Below are 25187 nucleotides of genomic sequence, written 5' to 3'. Positions count from 1 at the left end.
AAGGAGGTTTTTTTTCCGCCCACTTATTAGCCACACTTACCAGCATTTAAGTGGTTAAAGCAGCAGCTTTGTTTCCAAGCAGAGATAGTCCTGCTCCTGAGGACACCAGTAATGGTGGTATATGACAACATAATCAGCAGCACAAGGATATAAACAACTCCCAATTATCCCAAACCAAAATTTTTGAACATCTTGTTACATTTTTTCCTTAGGCCTTAAAATTACTGAGTTGTTATGGTTGGATGCTTTGTGGTGAATAAATCTAGAATAATTCCCTGGAAAGAGTGAATTGCCGCCGAAGAGCTGTTAGTGCAAAAGACCACAGTACCAAGTTTGCCCTGGCTTTCCCATCCAAGGGGAAAAACCATACAATGTTCTCATCATGTGGGGACAGGAAAGAAACGGGGAGGTGATTTGATTTCGAGGAAGTGGGAAGCAGTTGCACACCCTGCATGGAAAACGGGCAACAGGAGAGCACCATCAGAGCAGCACACAGCACTGGGGTTTCTCCCACCCTTCTGTCAAAATGCTAAATCCTGTAGGCCTCCAGGTACATAACAAACAAACAACCATTGAAGAAACCCACTGCATGTGAAAACCATCTGCATGAAGTTTGAGAGGAGCGGTAGATGTCGTTTCCCACACAACAGGCACCGAGGTACTAATCAAGGCTGAGATAGGAACACAAGATCTTGTGCTAGAAGCAGAGATGGGACAGGACACAGTATTCGTATTTGAAGCCAGATCAAAGTAATCATGTTTAGAGCCAAATCCAGGCGCAGGCATTGAATATACCTCCAAAACATGGATGGTTTTGGATCTAGTTAGGGTTCTGTCATCCATCTAATCTTCATATGGGTGGATCAAAGACGCTCAGACTGAGACTGAGCAAAGTGCTAACAGATAGCTTTGAATAGAAACGATTCAGTACAGTGCTTCAAGCAAGGAATAAATCTGTTGGTGGACAAGTTGTGAACCGAAAGAGAACTGAAACTGGCCAAGGAAATTACTAGGTATCTATTGATTGCTTTGGTATGTTACCTCACGAGGTTGGCTTTATTTATAAAAGCAGGGAAAAAGAGGCACAATGTGGTTGAGGAATTGGCCCAGAAAGTTGGTAGCAATGCCAGAAGAGACTGAAAATTAAGAAGGATGTCCAGTGGTTTGAGTGCTGGCTTGGAAATCAGAAGCAATCGTATGTTTGGTGCTCCATCCCAGATTTCCTGTATGACCTTGGCCAAGTCATTTAGTGTTTTGGTGTTGTCTCAGCTTCCAACTTGTCAAACAGAAATAATAAACCTTGTTAAAAATAAAAATAAATCATTGGGGGTGGGGAGGTAGACCAAAAAACCTCTTTCACCGTTTGCAGCCTCATGACTGGTAAGTGGCCTGATACACTGATCAAATAAAGGAGATCAGATGGCCTCCTGAATTATTCAGAACAGAAATACAGAAATACAATTATAGGAAAGAACTGTTCACAAAACACTTAATGCTGTAGGGGCAAGCCTGCTGATAGATTTTCTGACATTTCTGTTCTTTAAGCAAGCCATAGGAAATAACACAGGCATGAAAAACATTGCTCTGTTCAGGCTGACACTGGTGTTTGTTCTATAGATGGCACACATGCTAACCTTCTTTTCTTCATTGTTTATGCCAACATAAAGTGGTAACAACTGCAGGCCATCAAGGAATTACTGCTGGCATATACTTGCGTGAGATCTGGCCACACCAAACATATCGTTTACTTCAGCATATGCATTTTCTTGGTCACCATTTTTCAGGCTCCCGTAGTCAACTGCAGCAATAATTTTGGCCAGTATCAACTTTTGACCTGATGTCTATGCAGATCTGAAAGGAATTTCCCCTTCCACACACATGATCTTCCATTAGGCAGAGCCAGTTCCATGATTCCTGGAAGAATTAAGAGGCACAGATTTCCTGTAACTCTGGATCCTTGCAGATGATGTTGTGGTCTCCAGCTAGGGTATAAGAAGAGAATTCTTTCACACCTAGTGCAGCCTGGTCATTCAGGGATGGACCCAGCGCATAAAGGCAGATTCCTGAATTATTCAAATTGAAAACCTCTGATGATGTTCACCCTTCTGCACCAGGTGACCAAGTGCTACGCAAAATTTGGAGTGGAAAAATATGCAGTCAGCCTTGCAAAAAGAATTACACTTCAGAATACAACAGGCTGTTGTATTCTGGAGAAAACAAAGGATAAGAATCTAAGATCTTATCTACAGTCCTTTCAGGTTTACCAGTCATGGAGAACTACAACACTTCTGCAACTGTTATATACTCATTTCATCAAAAGTGATAATTACAGAGGGCCAAGCATTTCTACCACTGTGTCATCCTAACTCAGCTCATAACACTTGCTGGTGAAAGATTTTTCTTGAGGCATTGCTATCTTTAATAGAACAGTAGTCATGAACAACTGTTCTAGTACAAAAAGGAAACAACCATTTAAATACCTACACAATTAGATGTTGAATTTCCATTGAAAGCCAATTGAATACAATTATTAAAGATCAAGCTTTATAAAGATATTTAGGTAATAAAAGCAGCAAAAATAATGAAACCAAACAGTAAAATCAGAAGAACAAAGAACAATTCAGCATCAGAGACACAAGCCTACATGCTCTTTCAATACCCTGTTGCTCTGCTTGGAGGTGATACAGCTGTTGCATTCTTGCTTGAGATGCTAAGACAAAATGTGGAAAACAAGGGTTATGTCCCAAAACTCTCTCATTTGTGGGTTTAGAATTTTCTCCTTGTCTTACAGGAATGCAGCTCCCCTTTAGACACACTAACTCTTTCCCCCAAAGAGCCCCACCAGAGAGTGCCCTTGCAAGCCGCAGGAGAACACAGAAGGGCCTTACATTTCTTATGCTGAAGCTGAGAGTCCTCCATAGTAGAAGGCAAAGAACCCTCCTCTTCCTGGAGTTAGCTTTCCTCCTGGCTCAGCATTACCTTTGGGCTGCCCAGGTGCTCAGGCTGGGTGATTTCTCAGAGCGGTTAAGTCTGCTATGGACACAATCAGCCTTTGAGATCTGCTGCATTAGAGCATACACATCCTTTGACGTGCTATTTCTAAGTGCCCACATAGTGTGCGAATGGGAATGGAATGCCTTTGGGAATACCGCCAAAGGCCTTTTGTACTCAAGTCTTTGGGGGAGATATTCCTCCTAGAATCCATCTGAAAGTTTTGGATTAAAGCAACTCCTCCTAGCTTCCTCAAAGCACACTTTGGGTCTCCTTGAAATTGGTGCATATAGTCTGGGAGAACATCTTTGGGTATAAATCGCGATTTCCAGCCTCCTGCAGGAAGGTCACTTGGCAAAAGCATGCGATGCCATGCGTATATCGAGTTGGGTGCAGACGTGGTGCTTTCATTTTCCAAGCAATGTCCAGCGGACACCACTAAAAGCACTGTAACAGTCTCAAGTGTTGCTAATCTCTTTAGCCACAGTCACATAAAGATCCATCAGAGAACAGCCTCACAAATTACATGCATCTTTATGCAAAAGCAAGCAAAACCAAAGTTAGCTCTTTTCCCCTCTAGTGTAGATATTACTGTGCAGATTATACATTTTATTAATTCTAGACCAGTGAACTTTCCTCCTAGCTTAAAACAAAGTGTCACATTATTAGTCAGGTTTTCCAGCATCTTTTGATAAAAATGGTGTTTTTATTGCCACATAAAAAATACAAGGCGAGTTAAATGTTCAGTATTTTCTTATAAAATATTCAGGTTTATAAACTGTTGCAAACAGGCTAGTGTTTATATAATATTCACAGACATCTGTAATGCCTCTCATGAAAGCTAATGTATAAGCTCTTAGCTACTGCAAAAGGGTTTCAAAGATGCTCTGCCCATCTTAAAGTGCAATTCTAAATAGTACAAAGAGCAACTTTGGTAACAGATTGTTTTGAGCTTAATGTTTATTCCTCTCACAGCTGTCTAGGTTGAAATTTGCGTATTTTATGAGTGAAGGCCCTGGTGCCTTTAAAATTTAAATACTTAACTAGGACACCCTTTCTCAACAAAACATAAACACATGCCTGATTTCAGGTACATGTTTACATCCTTTAAGTCCTAAGGCTCAAATCATATATCCACATTATTTCTTTTAACAGACAGAAAAGTAGTCAGGAATACAGGCATTTTTGAGGCAGAAGACTGTAGTTCACAAAGGTAAGAAGCTCTAATGACTTGTTTTCCAGGTATTGCCCAAGCATCTACTACTACTAGGGAACAACTGTTGTTTCAGTTTCTGATTTTTTTTGTTTGTTTCTATAACAGTGAAGATGTCATGTAGAGATTTTATCTTTTCTTTTTTCCTTTCTCACTGTTTTCCTTGATATAAAATGAACTAAAATAAAAGCCGCTCAGACAACTATGCAATTGACCCCACATCCAATAAAACCCAAAGCAGAGCTATGATTCTGCTTCTCCTATCGCTGGTACACAACAAGATGTCATATTTGCACCTTGAGTCATTTAATGTCAAACAATAGGTAGAATCGACAATTTTTATCATTGAGTGTGTTGTTTGAAACAGCACAGTGTCAGAGATACTCTGCTTGGATTTCTCCTTCAGCTAATTTAGAGGCAGAATAACTGATGCAAGAAGATTGTAAGTCTCAACCACACAAACTCAATGCCAACAGCTGAACAGCACAATCTAAAGAGAGTTATGGCATTCCCCTCAAACCTATTTCCACCACGCATCAAGTGTAAACATCGATCAAGTGTGGTTCTGAATCAAAAGGCTTACAATGAGGATCTCAGATTACCTTCATCTGGCTCCATTCAACATCTTCAGAACAGCCCTGCCAATCAATGGCTTTATGGCTTCTGCAGATGGAGCATTTGCAGCATTTCATATTTTAAGAGACTAAGCGGTTGGTGAAGCATACCAAACCATCAGCCCCACAGAATGACAAGCTTTCAGCTTCCTCACACACGTCTAACAGCCTTGAAAACAGCAAGGCAAGATGCCACTGCTGTGTATCCCTACTATTAAGGGGTGATTTCTCTATCTACCTCTATCTTTCCATATCTATCTTTTTTAAGTTCCACCACGCAATAGGCAACGGTCATATCTTGATCTCAGATCAGGGGCAGACACTTAGCACGCTGCAGATGTATATATATGGATTGGAGCAGGTGAGGGCAGTCAGATGCTGGATGGCAAGTCCAGATCTAAGCAAGCTGCAGCCTGGGGACCCTCAAGTAGGAATGCTGCAGATGAGCTGTAAGCAGGCACAAGAACCTGAAATGGGGACAGAGAAGTGCAACTCAATAAATAAATGGCTCTGAAATCCTAACCATGAGATCTCAGAGAAGTTCCAGGCTTAGATGCAAGGACATGACCTTCAGCATACATGTCAAGCTACTATTCCTCAGACTGGTGTACCAGCCTTAATGATGGTTATATTGGCATTTTATAACAATAATCTGTACACAAAGGTGCATACTAACCATACTCCCTATTTCTTTCCTCATCCTCACCCTGGAAGTGCTGGATCTTGGACCATACAAATGTAATCACAGACTAATATGGTGGGAATCAGTAATGTGCTATGAAGATGTTTTAAAACTCAACTCTCCCAGCCAAAAGACTGAGTAAGCTGATACCCGATGTGGCACCAGACTATTCTTCTGGGCAGCCATAACCCTAAATAAAAACACGTGGAAGCACAGGGGCAAGGGCAGACGTAGGATTCTTTGGGAATTCCCCCCACCCCCCCTTACGTACACACATGGTTCCAATCTCAGAGCTTTCTCTATTTATTTATGGTGACTGATACATACTTTGTACTTGATTTTAAGGCAAGTTACAAGGAGGAGTAACTTAACGTGCTGTTTCCCATGAAACATATGGCAGAACTGGTATTCGTCACCGTGGAGCACACGTAACACGGCATTTGCCTTATGCTAGGGGAAAACCTGCACTCAACACAAAATGAAGTCAGGACAGACTTATAAAAAAGGAACTAGATGATCTTGTATCACACTTTCTTACTTACACAGTTCACAAATGCAATTCTAGACTCACAGTGGTAGCCTTTCTTTCAAGGGTGTGAGGAAGTATTTGGCACCTTCTGTTGTCTACATCACAATCTTACAGATAATCTGGGAATTTTCTGGTTTAACCACGTCACTTATGATAGCCAAAAGTGTACGGACTGAACTGATCTCAGTGTTCTTCCCCAGCATTTTTTTTTCCTGCAAAGAAAATCAGGTTCTTGCTTTGTTCCCCCTGTGCAATTTCTAGGACCTGTGGTCATGGAAAGGAAGTTCCATAGTACTAAAAAGCCTACAGGAATCCCAAAACAAGAGCTATTATCCTGAGGAAAGCCTTTCAAGAGGCCTGATTTTTTTTTGTGTTGTTGTTGTTTTTGTTTTTTATGTAGTTTCAACTCTTGTGTTAAAGAGGATGCAAACTATTTTTCCCCATCACTGAACACGACCTGTCACCTTATAGGTCCGTGTCACCTTATAGGTCCGTGTCCTCATGAAAACTCATTCTCCATAGCAAATGCAGAAACATATGCCTGAATTTTTAACTAGATTTGCAGAACGAGGGACAAAACAAGCCCAGATGATCATGTTTCTAACTAAACTCCCCAAAGGGGTATTTCCTTCAAATATCCACCCGTTCCTGAGCTCCTTCTCCACCCACATCTAATTGGCCTTCTTCATAGATTTGCAAGCCAGGACTGATGAAAATGACCACACCCTTCTGATATTTTCATATTTTAATCTACAGGAAATTCATCTCTGGTATGCAGACCCAGAGGGTAGAAGGACGCCTGCTGTTTTGGTAGATAAATGGCATCTGGTACATAGAGCAACAAAGGGCCACAGAAATACCTGCACAGGCAAACAGCTATTCTCAAAGATCCTCTGTATAATACTAATGGCACTGAATATGACCTGCAAAAAAATCTTTGCATAGTAAGTTAACTGTCCTCAAAGCATGCATTTATAGAAAAAAGGAAAAACAAACAAACATAATTTATATTTTCAGGAAAAACAACAAAAAAAAGAGACTGAAGAATTTATATTTTCAGGACAAGGGCAATCTAATAAATACATTTATCCTTTGAAATAATTTCAAATAATTATATGCTGGGAAACACCTTGAAAGATTCACCTACCTGCTCTCTTTAATTTAATGAGGGACACTAGGTAACAGCGCCAGTAACACTGTTGTGGTAACTCATCATGGCCACTACAACCCAGCTCTAATCAGACACAGTACCAAAGATTATTATTAAAAAGAAAAAGAAAAAAAGGCAGGGGGAGAAGGGGAAGGCAAGAGATTTAAGAGGACTTTTGTTTATTTGATTAACTCCTTGACATCTACTTTAATTCTTTCCTCTTTTGCATGTAGCCATTTTTCACTCATCTCTCCTACTTCCTCTGCTTACTTGCTTAGCAATGCATGTCTTGCCAGCACATGAAAACTATTCCTATGGTACCAATCACGCACACTCTAGAAAGGCAGGCTTACCCTAAAAAGCACTCGGAGTCAGAAAAACATGCACGACAAGTGGATCCAACAAATGAATAGGAGGCATCACAGTGAGACAACTGTGATGAATATACATAAGCTGGCGAGAAGAAACATCATTTCACTGAAAAATGCAATTTTACTGAAGCCAAAATCCGTTCTTAGAGAAAAATCAGTCTTCAAAGGGCTTATCCGAGGTTGAATCAGTTCTGACCAAAGACAGCAACATCCCAGGTATTTTGACTGACCCTCCCTGCATTTTGCAAAGGCAAGTTTTGAATGTGAGAACTGCCATTATCTGACCATCTCACAGCCCAAAGGTAGTAAGAGCCTCCTTTGGGAAAGGGAACGTTCACAAAGCCCGTTAGCCCAAACCCTCCCCTGCTTTTGCTAGAAGCCACGGTGCAATGCTATGCAGAAACACCCAAGCTAATGCTGAACGAGTTGGCTCGAGTACCAAGAGCAGCATTGACATGACGTCCCTGCCCATGGCAGGGGCCTTGGAATTTGATGATCTGTAAGGTCTCTTCCAAGCCAAACCATTCTATGATTCTCTGATAAGCTGGCAAATTGCCCGAATCAACCAGGAAAGATCCACACCATAGAACTGCAGATACTGCACTGGGAGCAGCTGGCTCAGGTACCTCTATGCAGTACTGCCCAGACTCCTGTAGACAGCATATATCTGTCTGCTTTACCCTGAACAAAGACATAAAAGATCACCCGAACGTGCACATTTCTGACATGGCGGACTCATCAGATAAGTCAGAATCCAGCCCTCACTGTTTTGAGCTGGTCACCCAAACACTGCCGGTAAATCTCATCAGCTGTGATCTACAGGATGAAAAACATCCAGCAAACTACAGCAGTTTTGAGGTTTTTATTGTGGGCTGTCGCTTTTTTTTTTTCCTTTGTTTTTCTTTTTCCTTTTTTTTTCTTATTTTCTTGCTAGGGAATTACTAATTGTTCCAAACTGCCATTAATTGGCTTACAGTTCCACTTACCCTGACAAACTGCTGGTCAGCTGGCGAGCACGCCGTGCTTTCCCAACAGATCTATTTCACAGCTGGAATCTGCAGTCTGGAAGGGCCTTCCCATTTCCAGATCTGCAGTCCTTCCAGGCAGAAGGGAGGGGAGGAAGAGTCAGATGCTTTTCCACGGAGATGTAACAACACTAGCAGGTTCTCAGCATGTCAATAACAATCTAATCACGCTGCATTATATTGAAGGGAAAATGAGATTTCTGACTTTGCCAGAACACTTCACACATCCGCTTGCTCTTACAGACACATACAACACACTTCAGTTTCCAGATGCAGATAAGGATAACCACACAGTGGGGAAAACAATCCAAGAACTAGTCTAGCCAATTCCTAGCTGGACCTCAGCCTCTTTCCATCTCCTCTCCTCGCTCTGGAATAACAATTGCTGCCTGTAACTTTAATGAAATTTCATAGACAACTCCTGTGAGTTTATGGTGCAGACGGTGCCCTGCTGCTCTGAGGATATGAAGGAAGGATGACTCAACAAGCTGTCTCACCTTGCCTCTTCTCAGCCTTGGTCTAATCACAGGGAAACCTGCAAATCTAGCAGTGCTCAGGGATCAAGAACTGGTCCTTGGAGAGACCTGATGGCACTGCAGAAGGAAGGGCTGCTGCAGGGACCTCTCCTCCCCACGTGGCCAGCCAACTCCACAGAAATGTCACGCAGCTCACCCAAAAGCTAATGAACCGGGCTTTTCTTCTGCTTGGTGTAATTCCTTCCAGAGCTCCCTCCTCATGCAGGGCTGGTTAAAGTAGATATCACACCTCGACCGTAAAACTAGGGAGCATCATCCCCAGGTGACAAAACTTAAATTAACCACTGGCCTGTGAATTGGTGAGCAACGAGCCACCCCCACAGCAAGGCTGCAGCCTGGCTCCGTGTTCTGCAGGCTCTGAGACAAGGATTCAAGCCCAGTAGCGATCTGTCCTTAGTGAAAAAAAAGACAAAAAAAAAACAGAATGATAAAATAACACAACAGAATTCTGATTCCAGATTCATTGCTTGGAGGAAGGAGAAGGATATTTTATTTCTTTCCTGGCCGATTACCTAATGAAAAAAAAAAATACTAGCTCCAGTGAATGAAAAAGAACCTTTGAGTCCAAACGCCTCAGAGTCAGGTCATCCAAATTCCCGGTTGCCTTGATCTCTTTTCCAGCCAATGAGCTTCTCCTAAGCTCTGAGTGATGGTGTCATATATTTTAAAATGTGTTTATTCTGACAATTTGCTATGCTTTTATGTAAGAGGACAGGCAAGCAACCCATCCCCAAAACCTCAAGGAAACAGCATAAGTCCTGGCTGCTAGACTGGTTGGCTCCCTGTGGACTGTTGATTCTTGGACAAGCTGTTATTCCATCCTTAAAATATGTACTTACCCTGAAAAAGAAAATGCACACACAAACATACAACTAGGTATTAAGAGCTTTGGTAGATCTGTGACTCTGATCTTGTGACTAAGGTGTCAGCTGCTTCTGCAGAAACAGACATGGTAGTGGAAAAAAATAAAATCAAATAAAAATACAAGAGCGAGCACTGAACTGCCCACAGCTGGACTGAGCTGAACTTCCATTGCTGAGCCGCTAACGCTACGTTTTCCTCATTGCTCCAGTGTCATTGAGGTTATGGAAACCAGAGAGGCAAACGAATGGGAATTTCTAAACACATCAAGGGCTAAAGGAAGGGAAAAAGGGTGTGGGGGAGAATACTTGGAGAATATCCGTCCTGTGGATAGTGGCGTGTTTCTCAGGGTACCCAAGAGAAGGGGAGATATGCCTATACAAGAGAGGTCATCTGGTATCAGATCACATCACCCCTTTCCTCTTTCCCTTGGCTGCCTTTTCACATTCCCTTTTGAGCACATTTCCCTTTGGTTGTGGGAAACACATAATCCACCAGCACTCTCAAAAAAACATGTCGCAGTGGCACAGCCTGAAATAGAAACCAGATTTCTGCCTCCAAGTTCCCTGCTCTACCATCTACAAATCAGACCTAGCCTTAATCTGAGAAGAAAAGCCAGGCAAAAGCCTACTGCATACCAACAGAGCGCGTGCATTACACCAAACACCATGGCAGGGCTGCTTGGTCCCCTCACTCCCTTTCCCTGAGGAATTCACTCCTGGTTTTAACCCAAATGCCTGCATGGCCACTGTGGAAATGCAGTCCCAGCTCCGCATATGCATCTACGTGCTCAGGGGTCAGCAGCCCTGAAAACAATGCCCAGACAGCAACATGATGAATGGAGCACTGGGACTAGATTAAAATAGACTTTCAAATGCAGTTCAATTTAAATAAATCCCCCTATTTTTGTTGCCATTGACTGCCTTAAACTACATTTAGTCTCTGCCATTTGTCGTATTTTTTTTTTTTTTTTTTTTTTTACAATGTATTTGTGGTTAGCAGAGAGCCTTTACAACAGAGGCACACCAGCTCACCACCTCCTCGGCCCCGGCCCCACACCGCATGCTGTCTCACTCTCGTGGGCTGCCCCAGCGAAGGTCCCAGACCGCAAGCCCTGGGGATGCCCACCTACGGCCCCAACACTGCACAGCCTCCCCTCGCGCCCCCCTTGCCAATTCCTCCGCGGGTGCTGGGACCCAGCCCCGCCCAGCTGTGGAGCTCATCCCCCAGCTGCGGCCTCCACACCTGGGCCAGGCCCCGCGTCCCCACCCTACCACAGCCTGACGCCCAGCTGGCAGAGCAGGGCAGAGAGGGAGCTGAAGGCTGGCCACGGGAAGAGACAGAACCCACATCGTGCGGCACGAGAACCCGTGCGCATCAGCAGGGCCACGGGAAGCACGAGCCAGGTTCAGGCACAGCCAAGCTGCTGGAGGACCCCTCGACCGTGCTAACACCGCGTACAGGCCACAGTTCCCTTGCACCCACTGGCAGGACCCCACCGACCTTCTGCGTGAGGTGCCCCGTAACAGGCTGCTAATAGCCAGATGGGAAAGAGCAGTAAGCTCATGCCCGGTGTTTTATGGATGGCATTGACTCTAGAGAGCAGCCTGCCCATGCCAGAAATGACTGGGCATCACCAAGTAGCCTCTGGTCAACATTTTTAGCTGCACAACATTTTTAGCTGCTAGGCACAGCAATTTAACATCAAATTCTCCGTTACCATAATCACACCAATGGGAAGCACCACCATCACTACCACAGATGTCCAGAACCAGAGGAATGCATTTAAGAAACACGACATTCCCGTATGTGGTGCTGCCGTAGGTGGAACGCACTTTTCCATCTGCTACGACTGGAATTAGCCCTGGATTATCGCCAGTCCATAGAGTGCCCTGCAGTAACACCCCAGGTTCCTGTTGTTCACCCGGGACAATGTACAAACACTTCAGCTATACAGCCCCGCGGCTGGTGCCTGTATGTCTCAGAACTCCTCTACTCACACTTTGGGACAGGCAGGCAGCTCCTTTCCTCCACACAACAGAATACAAAACATCCATCTGTACTGCCAATGAAGTTTACTTCTCAGGTAGCTGCAGCCCCATGGGGCCGACCTGCAGGGATTGCAGGTAACTCTGAGTTTCTGATGTTCTCAGGAATGTAATCGCTGAACAGATACACCTATTGTGAAGTGCAAAAAGGCACTGATGTCAACATATAAAACCTTTTCCTGCTTTCAGATAAAAGAACAATAAATTGGCCACAAGAAGAAACTGCTAGCAAAGAGAAACCCCAGAAACCCAGCCCCTGCTTAACATCACTCAAGGGGACTGCCTGCTCCATCGTGAGTCTAAGAAGCCAGGAAAACCACTTACTTGCAAAGACTGGCAAACAATAGTCAAAAATTGTGGGTTTTTTTCCTCCTTTTATTTTGTTTCTTTACTTGGACCTCTGTAATAGTTCGATGTATAGCTGAATAAAAATCAGTCCTCTGCCCCAGCCCACCAGTACTGTTTGCTGTATGGATTCCCTGTAGGCCATTTCATATTAAAGAACACCCGGATGTAACATTAGATATCTAGTTTTGGTAACTCAGAAAAATAAATGAATTCTCTAGTCTCAGGATCCTGGGTGCACGCAAAATCCCAGCTCTGCAGTCAGCTCCTAGGTGCCTGGAGACAAAGCGGGGAGATGCATGGCCACCATGGGACAGCAGTGCCAGAGACGTTCTTCTGCAGCTGGAGGTCAGCAACACACACCGTCGGCTCCCCTCACTTCTAGCGCTAGTACCTGTCTTCACACCACTTCACTTACCAAGCCACAGCTGCTGGTTAGAATAACATTTTGCCCACTTTCTTTCCTTCTGCTTGGTGTAAATCATTATGGGCTCACTGTGCAGCCAAATGGCCCTATAAATCCCAGGGGTGGCACACTGCCGGCAGTATGTCCTCTCTTACAGCTGTATATGATCATAGGCTACGCACCAGCTTCCCTGCCAAAATTTTCCTGCCAAATCTCCTACCTGAGGCAGTCCTGCATTTCCCACCCACACGATTTTCCCTGACCCTTTCCAGATGGGACAGATGCAGACAGCGCTGGAAGGGCTCAGCAGCCTGGCTGCTGGCTGCAGGCTGGGAATGTAACCTCGAGGGTGCTGGACCAGGACTGCACAGATCCCATTCATCTCCCCTTCAACCTGGTGGAAAGCTAAAGTTCTCAAAGGCCATACTCTTTAACCCCTGTGAAGAAGGAGAGCAGTCAGGGATTTGAGCGCTGATGATCTTAGCACTGCATGAGGAGGTGGAGGAACTTGTTTGAACTGATCAACGAAGCGTGGCTCAGGGGAGCACGTCAGAAAATGTCAAAGATCAACGCTGAAGAAGATGGTGCTGTTTTTCAACAAGCTCCACTGCTAAAAACACCAGGGAGCAGAGGATAGGAGGGAGGGAAAGGGTGTACGGTGACACCGAGGGAGGGAAAGCCTTAGCCAGCAAGATGAGCATCCTGAGTCACTCTGCTGGGGAGGTAGGGCTGCTTTGCCAAGGAAAGGATGACAAAGTCAGTCAGATGCTTGGAATAGCTCCATAGCATTACAAAAAAAAAAAAGTGTTAGTGGGCTGGGTTACTTTTTTGGCAACGAAGGGTTAGTACAAAACCTAGCCACAACCAGAGCACAAAACGTCACTGCTATGAGCCCCACCGCTGCTCCCGTTCATGTGTACAAGGGAAGAGGGTCCATGAACGTGTTCCCTGCCCAGCAGCTGGGTTAGCTGCAGTCCTGGGCTTGTGCAGAGCAGCTCGCCATGAACTGGTGCTGAGCTGCCGACAGTGGCACCCGTGCACAACGCAGAGCGCTCCCTCCGCACCGCCATGGCCACGGCTGGCAGCCAGGGCGGCCACCGGCTGCCAAGAGCGAGCTGAGTCCCATCTGCGTGCCAGCCAGGCCTCGCAGGGGCTGAGAAATGCAGAAGCTGTGATCTTCTCCAAGGGGAACATTTGTGGATGAGAGCGAATCCTGTTTTGCTGACTCATAGATGTGACTGTCATAAAGCAGCAGTGAATTTGTTGAACTCTGATTTTGCTTTGCCCAGATCTCCAAAGCTACTTTCTGCAGCTACAATCCATGTTATTAATCCTTTTTTTAAAAAAATTATCTCTATAAAACCTTCCACATTTGACTGATCTTTTAATTAGAGATGGGAAAATGAAAATCTCATTTTTCCATATATAACAAAAGCACCACATTACACACCAAGGCCTTTGAAAACATGTCTTAGTTCGCTTACTAGCAAATAGCCTTTTTTTTTTTTGAATGACAAACTAAAGAGTGAATACAAAAAGAAGAGGAAAATAACTTTTTTCCATCATCATTGGAGCAATACTAAAGAACTACATTTCACAGCACTCTGAGAACTGGGGTTCTCAGAACTGTTGAGACAAACAACAGGAAGAAACCATATTTCAATTTCATCTCACAAATATTTTTCTTGCAATGCATTGCTTCAGCACTGAGGGGTCTGAGGACCTAGGCACAACAATGTTTTCAGGCAGAAATAAGATCTTTCATTACATCAAGTGCAATAGCTGGAAAAATTAGATAAGTTTCTGGGCACTTCCTAACCAGTCTCACACAGTCACCAAGACAAGTCTATTAAATCCTTTGAGTTGTAGGAGTCCACGGGCTCTGTTTGGTTTGCTTTCAGCACTTGTTTCCAAAAACTTAAGCACTTTTTGCAGTTCACTTGAAGGAATGGCAAGGATTAGGCCTCTCCGGTTCCAGAGAAGTGCCCGCCCCTCTCTTAAACCAGCCAGAAGCACTCCCTTTGCTTTAGTAGCTTGGTTTTTCCCCAGGCTCCTTTCTTTCATGAAATGGCCCAGAAGAGTGACTTACAGAGACAAAAAACACAAAAATATTTTAAATCCTCCTTTTATGATACATCAAATCTATTCTCCTTAGCCCCTTCCTGAGCCAAACTCTCACCAAAAGCCCCATCAGACGAACTCTGATTGCCCCCCGCGCACTGCCTCTGGGGGAGTGAAGGAGCCCCCGCGGCACTTCACAGGCCAGCGACAGATCCAGCAGCTCAGTGCCAACTCCACAGACCTGATAGAGAGAAAGGCACCAGGTACTACCTGTTCGGTGAACTCAGCAGATGTGAATGGAAATCACAGATTAAAAAAGAAAAAAAAATGTACGTTGGAGAATGCAGAGCCCTCTCTGTGATCTTTATCAGTTCAGTGGTGCGTGGGACTTCTGCACACAGACACTGCAAGCGTGGCTGAGGAACAACAGCACTTCATGATGATCTTGTTTTACCTTTGAAAATAAAAGCAATGCTTATGAAAGAAGCGACAAGGTTGTTCTGGATATTCTAATTGAAAATTGCTGTCATTTTTCTAGCTCTTCTGTATATACAGCTTTGATTAATCAGAATTCAATGATAAGTAGCATCACAGTTGAGAATGGGTTTGGGGTTATTTGATGTAAGCTGAAGAGAGTCAGCAAAAAATCAGCGAGGGGCTGTGAGGGAGGGACCATGTCTATCTCGGTTCAGGAACATCTCACATGAGTTTGGTATCATCAGAAGAGCGAGCAACCAGTGTGTTCAGAGCCACTAAGTTGGGCCCACAGTCCAGCAGCCACAGAGCCCCTTCACACACCAACAGCAGACCTCCACAATGGGCATGGACTCAGACGCTTTATCAACACACAGTGCAGAAAGCCCAGAAGTCAACTGAACTTAGATTGTCTCCTTGGAAGAGGAATGGCAAAAGCAGCCAGCCAGGGTTTGACTCAGTAGCTGGGACTGATAACTGAACTGCAAGCAACCCCAAAGGCTGCTTTAAAAAGAGAAACGAAATCACAAGATCTGTCAGCAGATTTTCATTACAAGGAAGCTGAGGTCAACCATATTTCTAAATTAATTTTCTAGTACATGGTGGTTAAACTTTAGGTAATTGTCCCTCCTCCCTCCCCCCCTCCTTTTTAATAAGTACAATTTACTAGAGTTGCATAAAAATGAGTACTACGCTAGTTTCACTTAGACCCAATATGAAATGAGTCATTTCTTTCCAGCACATGACCAGGCTATTATGTCTTTCCCAAATACACTGGAGAAAGATTTTTTTTTGCCAGTACACAGACACTGCAAATCACCTGAGCCGTTAAGTGACAGCCAGTTCACCTCCTGAGAAGGTCCATTCGGAGCCCCCCTCTCCCTGCCATACCCACATCCCCGCCGCGCTGACAAGCCCTGGGAAAGGGGCACGTGCTTTGTTCTCACCCAGACAACCCCTGCCCGCCTGCCTCTGGATGGCAAGAAAAAGAAAAGGCTTTTGACAATGGGAATAAAGAGGGAATAAGCCTGGTACCATCATTTGTAGATCCGAGGCTCCATAGTCTGCTCACAAGATGCTCCCTCCCCATCAGGCTCCATATAACCAGTATTTATTACAAAACCAGTATTTATTCTTGCACTGTTCCAGGCTTTTCTGCTCCTCTTATCTCTGTAGCCCTCAACGTTTCAAACTTCAGAAAGGTGAGATGTCTTCACTAGGACTATGGACTGCCATGCTTGTGTAAATAACATGACTGCACTGCAATGCTATTCTCTATTCCCCAGGCTCGGCTCTGCCCTTTGGTTTTATCCCTAATGTCTGAATTAGTGGAAAGACTGCAGGCCATGGTGCCCTGATCTCATAAATTAGACTCAGTTTAAGAAAAGCTGAGCAACTAAACCAAGGAAGAAATTCTCTCCTCAAACAGCAAGATTAATACTTAAAACAAAAAATTCAGCAGATTTTCTTTCTTTTTTTTTTTTTTTTTAAGAACAATTTCTTAAATATAAGGCAACTACAGATTAATTCAGAACTATTTCTCTCTCTCCTGGGTGAGACACCAATGAAGCAGACATTGGGTATTTTGCATCAAAGGGGTTGTTTTGCAATCTGCAATGCTCAGAGAAGCTCAGCGGGGTTTGGGAGCTACCACCCTCTCGGGAGCACAGCACCCATTTGTGTCTGTACCCCAAATCCCTGCCTTGCACACCGGCAAGGTGGGACGGATCAGTGCTGTCTCACACAGTGGTGGCAGCAATGTTTCTGCATAATCTCTATCAGGTTACACTGAAATTAGGGTAGATTCCTTGAACTTTGTTTTTCTTTGCTAAATTCACCTCTGACCAGTCCCTCTGGAATTACTTGGCAAAGTCATAACTGCACCTAAGTAGAAATCAGAGGCAGGATTAATGGCAAAATACAAACCAGTCATTAACCTATTTACATTAACATAGCATGACAGGAACAGGTTATTGCGTCCAAAAACTGACCTGAGGGAGATGCTCCCGTACTCCTTTCTTGTCCTTTACATCTTTGCTGGCCTACTTCACATCTCAATTCACGGAGCGTGTTTCACATACCCAGGTGAACGTTTCTCAGTGTCGCTCTTCCTGCCTGCTCCAGTCACTGTCAGCAAACTTGCCCTGGCAAACACCCCTGCTATGGCCTAACCTAGCCTTGCCCTTCAGTGCCATCCAGAAACCAACCCTGAACTTGCCAGCATCTTTTTTTCTGTTCAAGGAAATCTCTTTCCTAAACCAACTGATACAGCAGAAAGGGATAAAATACATTCCATGCTCCCAAGTGCTGCCTGCCTGTGCTCAAGGTCAGGAACAGGCACAGGCGATGTTTCCTTCATGTTACCGAATTAGTTTGTTCACTGGCATCCTATGACTGCATTTGCCATACTTCTAAACGCATGTGCCACTTTCAGTGCTCTCAAAGCTGGAACTGTTGCATTAATTCAAGCATTTTCTGTGCAGGAACATCCACCTGGAGGTGACCATCCAGTGGCACTGACAGTCATCAAGCACAGTGTTCACTGCATGTGTGCATACACCTTACTACTTTGTCCCACTAAGGGACAAAAGTGCCTTACTGCGAACAGAGATTTTAACTCCTTCCTCCTTGATCTTAGTTTTAAGAAGATAGGAAAACAACCAAGAAAACCCCATCACCGTTACCAACAAAACCCAAACCCTTTCTGTCACTTTGTGCCAGAGGTGGGCAGAAGCGGATCTCTTTTCACTTTTTTGGTTTGTTCTACAACTTAGGAAGAAAACATTGATTTACACAGGACAGTGTTATTCCACGGATTTACACAAACACGACCAAGACCACAGCACTGGTCAAAACTCAGAAGAGCTGCTCTCCTGCCTTCACATGTGCGAAACATCTCCACGACACTTCTGAATTCAACTCCCACTCACTTAGCTCCATCCATACAGCTACAAATAGGTGATCTGAAGCTCCTTGTTAGGTCACAAGCACAGGAACTTCTTTTGTGTTGTTCAAAGTCTGAGTAGGAATACTGAAAACCCATTTTTCCTTTGTCTTTAGACATGGACTGTGTGTCAGCCTCTTTCTCACTTTGCAGTCTGAGCCAATTTTTAATCCATTGCCTTCCAGTTCCTCAGTCCTCGGGGTACACTGAGGTCACGTTTCGTACATTTTCTTCGTAATGACAAAACTTACGGAGAAGTGTGGGGGATTTATTTTAAGATCTTCCATAACTCAAGAGCTGGAGCTGTAAGAAAGGACTATGCACTGTGGCACTGATGATCAAACCATGAGTTGGCAAGACTGGGCTTTCGTTCAACTGAACCACAAACTCACTTGAAACAGTGACTTGCTTTTCTCCTTTTGTTTCAGATCAGCCCAGCATCTTTTCTGACATAAAACGATCCAGATCATTTCTGCTCTGAATCATCAACAAAGAAGGGAAAAGAAGAAAAGTGAAGATATCTCTCTCCACATCTTCATCCCACAGCATATTCCAGAGGGCACAACTTGACCATAACTTCTCTCACTTTCCCATGACCTCTTGCAAAATAATCCCTCCTCGTGCCTAAATTACAAAGCAAAGCAGTTCCTTTCACACTTAAAGTGCATGCTGCCTGTGATGGCAAGATAAAAATCATCCAACAACACACAGAATTTCAGCTTATCAGGAGAAAAATGATGCTTCAGACACAAATAGCAAGGACCATACAGTGAGTGCAACCCGCCCAAGGTTATGGGAGATCCACATTAAGAACTCACAGCTCTTCACCCCTGCACTTCTTCAGCACACAAGTAGGGCAAACAGACCATTGCCCTGAAACTGAGGATACAGAGGGTCCACCACAGCCAAACCGTACAACAGCACTCATCCAGGGGAGCTGCCTTCCCCTTCTGAAACCTCAGGAAGGGCTTGTAGGGCATGGCTGCAGCTATCCACAGACCAGTATCCAGACGATGCATCCATATCAGAAAGCCTAACACATGTCCTGAAGCAGTGTGACTGCTATTAGTTCAGGTTTGAGGCTGCTTCTTACTGAAGCCTGTACAGAAGGGACCCTACCTGTTCGGGACCATCCTTCCACCTCTGTTTTCAGCCCCATGGACACGGCACATGGAGGCATGAGCTACAGCACCCATGACCATACCCTCCTACCCTCAGCCCCGGGACGCGCAGGCACAGCATCATTTCCCAGCCATGTACCCCTTCATCGCCCACCTTTCCCTCCAAAGGCTCTCATCCACTTCATTGCATGGCAAAGCACCGGGGAAGCACCAAGCTGCAGATCACGAGCAGCATTTCAGGTTCCTTTATTCAACAACAGCAACACGTGAGCCCAATCTGGCGCAGTTTAGGCTCCCTTTGGTTGCAGTGCACACAGAGCACAAAGTACATCTTGATCTTCTACCAAAGACCCCTGCTAGCTCTCAGACTCGTGATGATTACAGCTACGGAGCGAGTAAGTTACATTTCTTTTCATTAGACAATGTTTAAGGATTCCTGTGTTTGACTACAGAAAACACAAACGACGTGGTTGTTTTAACTGATTGCCCTGGCAGTAATTTAAAAAGAAATAAAACAGAGCCAGGAGAACGCAGGTTTATGGAGCTGCAGCCTAATAGCATGAAGGAGAAAACCTGCCTGTACACACAGGCTTTGCCAGCCCCCACATTTGTCATCTGTACTGGTTTTACATCCAGGGGTCCTTCTCCCAAATCCCTCCAGGTAAGCTGGAGCGTAACCACAGCCCTGTTTGGTACAAGGCAGACGGCACTAGGGCAGCCAAAGCCACAGGCCTGCCCTCCTTTGCTCTGAGCAACAAACATTAAGGCCACTGGGCAGAAGAAACACTGGGCTGGTCCCTCCTCAGGAAACCCCAGATGCATTTCCAAACAGCAAATTACACAGGTATAAAGACTTGGCAAAGGCATGAGGCCAGTTCTGTTGCTGTTGCCTTCCCCACAGCCTTAATCCATTCATTTTCATCACGAGCCGCTTTACTGCGTAATCATGCCTCCACAAAAGTGCATCGCCTTCTCCTGATAAGATCACCCCTGGGAAGCCAAAACACTTCAAATGCAATAGCTGGCATTAAACAAGGAGAGTTATTGTAATGCTTCTTGCCCCTACTTAAGCTTGATTTGGGCGCAGATGGGAAGCACAAACTGGACAGACAACTGCTGAACCGAATGCAGGCCTCTTGTCCGAGGCAGAAGAGGGGGAGGGAAACAGGCCGGGGGGGGGGGCGCTGGTCCTTAGCCAGCCTCTGCTAATCGAAATGAGCCATCCTCATCAATATCACTTTGCTTTGGCAGCTTTTCAATAAAAAAGAAAAAAAAAAAATCATACCTCCCTCATGCAACATGCTACAATTGCCAGGTGTATCAGATAGTACAGAGGAAATCCAGGGGGGTCACGGTACCGCGACGTGCTGCATCGCCTTTAACGCTTTGAAGAAAAACCCATGCAGTTGGGAGTGGGGAGGGGAAGACGCACCCCCTCTGACCTGCAGGACACTTCTCTGCCACTCCATCTGCCACCCCCAGCTGCTAAATCCTCGGTCACCAGCACAAGGTGAGCGCAGAGTGAAGCACGCTGCTAATACATGAAAGGAAACCACTTTGGTTTGTTTGTTGCCTCCTCACAAGCCCGTTCTCCCCACCCCCTTCCTTCCCTTCCTCTCTGACACGTTTAAAGCATCTGAACGCCAAGGTATGGAGATCTCATGGAGCCAGCTTCCCTTCCCCATCCTGTTCAGATGGCTCTTGTCAGCAGTGCCCTCCGGGCCTAGTCTCGGCCCCCCGTTTTCCACCAGGGCTTCCCTCCCTCTCCTCCCCTCCTGCTCTGGAGCCGCCGCTCTGGAGCTCGCATTATTTCCCTTCTTGGAGCCTACAGTCTGGAGCCAGCGAGGTTTGTCTGCTTCCCTGGGTTCAGCTAATAAATTGGGATCAGGGGGTCGCACAGCAGGGGACTTGGAAGCCTGAGAGCCTCTGACACCATTTTTATTAGTTTTTACTATACATACCATTTCAGGAGCCGGGATGCCATCCCAGTGGGGCCCTACCCATTGCTTAGTAACTAAGATTTTGTAATCTAAGTTTTGACAAGGTCATTTTTTACCTTGGGAGAGGGTGGAGGAGGGAGAACCCCCACGTACATTAATTACACAAACACTGTGGGGACAATGCAAATAGGAACCCATTTCCCCTTTGCATCAGGGCCAAAGAAAGAAAAATCTTTTTTACTATAGGGCTATTTCCAACCTAACAGGCTGGGATATTTTAACCAAATGGATACAGTCCCATCCCGTGCTTGCAGTCTGGATGTGTGCATTTCAGTCCTTCACCTGCCCATCCCTAATGAAACATGCTGGCAACAAAAGCCACCAAACCTGGGGGCAGCCACAGAGCCCTCATACCGCGGTTATGGGAAATGCCCACCAGCTTCTGCTGGTAGCATAGAGGTGACCCTGATCAACCCAAAGTTAAGCAATAAAACATCTACCAGCAGCACAGAGCTGATTAACCCTGTGTTTAGGCAATCACTGCTGGCACACAGGGCAAAAATCACCTTTTGGCAAGCTCTTATGCCAGCAGACAGAGGTGTGAAAAGCCCAAACATTTCTGGCCCTTCAGGTCAACCAGAGACACTACTTGTTTCCTGATAATAATGTTTCTTATGCTAATAAGCAGGACATTTAGAAAGCACTGGAAATGAGAAAACACTACTGCAAACAAGTCAGCACCAGGACAATCTCACAGGAGCAGGTACAGATCGAACCACACACACCAAGAGAAGCACTGCCCACATGCTAGGCGTTGCCGTTGCTTCAGGGAATTGGTGCTGGTCTGGGGAAGCGAACTGCCCAGCTGTCCCAGCTGAAGCAAGGCAAAAGTCATTTGGACCCAAAATCACAGGAGACCATGCAGAGAAGGAGCCAGTCTGCCAAGCTGGACCTTCCCTCTTGCATTTTCTGCTGCTTTGTTCAACTGCAGCTTTGCTGCACCCAATAACCCTAGGCTTTTTTTCCCCTCGTTTCTCCCCCTCACCCACCCCCATCTGCTGCTCAGCTCTGATAAATTCATTCTAGAAGAAGCAAAAAGGTCCTTTGGTCACCGCTACCTTTGCCTTCCACCCTCTCCCCTGATCTCGGGCTGTGTGAGGTGTATGCCTCTGATGTGGTTAAAGTAGGACTGAGACTGAGTAATGCTTTGAGGTCCTTTGGTATGCATTTCGCTGGCTGTCACCTCATCGGGCTTCAGCATATGCTTTGAGGTTAAGTCCCAGTGTTTGTGTTTGGGGCCTTTGTTGTGGTTGCTTGATTTGTTCATGATGGCCTTGGCTCTGCCACCCCACAAGCAAATGCAAAATTCACAAAGTGGTGACTCAGTCGTTTTATCCAATGGCAGCAGCAGCTGGCAGAGGCTCAAAACAGATCAGAGAACAGGGCAACAAGTGTCTCCAAGATGGATTTCAGACAAACAAGGAAAAATGAAAAACCTGAAAAAGCCTGGAGAGAAAAAGCCTGAAATTAAGTAGAGAGAGAGACAGAAAAACGGCTGGAATGTCAAGTATAGACTGAAGAGATCAAAAATAAACCGGCTCTGTGACAGACAAGGAACTGTACTATGGCTCTGAACAGCAGCACTTGAATATAACGGCAACTTATGGGCAACCCCCATGGCAGGGGGGTTGGAATAAGGTGATCTTTAAGGTCCCTTCCAACCCAAACCATTCTAGGATTCTATGAGCCTACTGGCCCATACAGCTTTCTCCATTGGTTAAAGTCAACTTGCACGTCAAAAGAAGTTGCTTTTTGCTGCCAACACTGGAAGCTCAAAGCAGAACCTACAGATCAAGCTGTTTCCTTCCTGCTTCAGGCATCAGCCCAAAAAATAAAATGACCCTGGAGGTCTCGAAAGCTGGCTTGCTCTTTTGGCTGTTAGGGTACGAAGTACAATACCAAAGCTTGTGCTTGCTTTTCTAAAATTGCATGGTCTTTGTGGGCTTTCAAATTGCAAAAATATGTCCCCAAACACGAAGAGGGAACTTCATCCTGACTTGTTTTTACATCATGGCAACACCTTTGTCCCAAGAGGTGAAAAGAGAAAAAAACGATCCTTACAACGTATCATCTCCTATCTCACCACATAGTACAAAAGGCACTTACTCACTGGACGTGCAGAACTGTGAATAACATCAATGAGGAATTACAGTACCAGGCCACTCGTTTGAACTGAAGCGGTGAATTCTCCAATAAAAGAAAGACATTACGAATTATGCCCCACGTAATAAGTACACTTCTACATTAACCATGTTTCAGGCTGACCACAGGAGAACATATCACATACGGAGTTATATGATGAGGTACTCTGTAGTAAAACATCAAGTTCTCAGAGGGAGGAAAGATGGCCTTGTGGTTAAGCACAGCACTACAGTCACAATGCTTGGGCCCTGCCCTTGGCATGACCCATGGTCATCCTGTGAAACCTCAACCAGTCTTGCCTTAGCTGTGTTGTACTTGTGAAATCACTACAGCATGTAGCGTTGGTTTGTTTTTGTTTTTAAACACAGGGCAGAGCAATTTACATTCAGAGAGCTTTATAACTCATTTCTGTCTGTTTGATCTCCAGCCCCAACTTTTCCAGCAAAATAGCAATTAGAGCATAAGTGCTGAGCAGGCTCTTTGTTGCTGCCCATGCCCTATCAGACTCAGAAAATGATTGTGATTCAGTCACCTAAGCTGCATTCTGTTTATTCATGTGTAAACTGGGAATCATTATAATTGCTTTCTAAGCATTAATTGATTATTCCTTATAGCACTACTCTAGAGTTCCTAGAACAGAGAGGAAGAAAACCAACAAGAGGAGCAGACATCAACAAAACTGCGAATTGTTAATAATTTGCTGTTTACTTCTTTTCTTCTTCTGAGCACTGAGTTGCAGGAAGTATTTTTCTTCTAATGCTCTGACTTCACCATTGCGTGCCAAGGTTTGCTCTGTGACTTCAGTCTACTCCATCCCAATTTCTCTTTGTTCAGACACAACTCCATCACAGAAGTGCAAGTCTATGTTCCCAGGGGTGCCTAGCAGGGATTTTCCTAACTACCATGAAGACAATGAAGATGCAACCACTTATATCACTACCTGTATTTGCTCTGATCAAGCAATCTTCTATCTTTCCCTGTCATTAGGGAGAAAGATAAATGAATAGCAGGAGATGTCTCATGAATTTCTGGGCAAAGTTACCTTCATCTACAACTTCCCTATGCACTTGTGCATCCTCATTGAGTGCTGTCACACACACATCCTCTTTTTCCTGCTGACTGAAATCCTTTTGCACCTCTGTGCCTCTCCCTACCTGCTAGAGAAAGAGGCTGAAAAGCAACTGTGACCAGCAATCTACTTTGTATGAAGAGAAATGCATCCCCTTCCTTCCTGGTGCTGAACTTGAGTGCAGTATGGATGGACCAGCACTCAATATGGAACAGCATCAGAGAAGTAGCAGATGTGTTACGTGGGCAAATTCACTCTGCACCTCGGATCACTTCCAAGAATGAAATGACCAAAATAAAACACTAGTCAGACTACAAAACTCAGGTCTGATTTGCAGTCAGAAAGAAAACAGAAAAAAAATACAGTCCAAAGAAAGCCAACCTCTGGAAAAGTTTATATGGTAAGAGGCAAATATATACTTTAGCTTGGTAATGCGAACAGTCTTCTTTTCTCTAATGGAGAACATGCTCAGCACACAAGTACTGCTTTAAAGTCACAGCTTTAGGTTTGATTTTTATGGTATTAGGCTAAACTGATTTTACTATCACAGCTATTTAGTCACAGATCAATTAGTCATACGATAGCAACTGCTATCACAGAAGACT

General features: G+C 44.8%; 1 protein-coding gene across 44 annotated transcripts in view; it reads right to left on the bottom strand.

Moving 5' to 3' along the window:
• Positions 1 to 25187, bottom strand: part of LOC308178992 (uncharacterized protein) — a 383170-nt gene that overhangs the window by 65921 nt on the left and 292062 nt on the right. For 3 of the 44 annotated variants that reach the window (XM_080558374.1, XM_080558377.1, XM_080558375.1), the window contains one exon: positions 5152 to 5285. The exons of the other annotated variants lie outside the window; for them this stretch is intronic. The gene's annotated coding sequence lies outside the window, so the exon portion shown is untranslated. Of the gene's footprint in view, positions 1 to 5151; positions 5286 to 25187 lie in introns of those variants that run through there. 44 annotated transcript variants of the gene reach the window in all.

The sequence above is a fragment of the Anser brachyrhynchus genome (genome assembly GCF_964034855.1).
Source record: "Anser brachyrhynchus genome assembly, chromosome: 16".
Classification (NCBI taxonomy): Eukaryota; Metazoa; Chordata; class Aves; order Anseriformes; family Anatidae; genus Anser; species Anser brachyrhynchus.
Note: the sequence above shows the minus strand (reverse complement) of the source record. Positions and strands in the feature narration are given on the sequence as shown.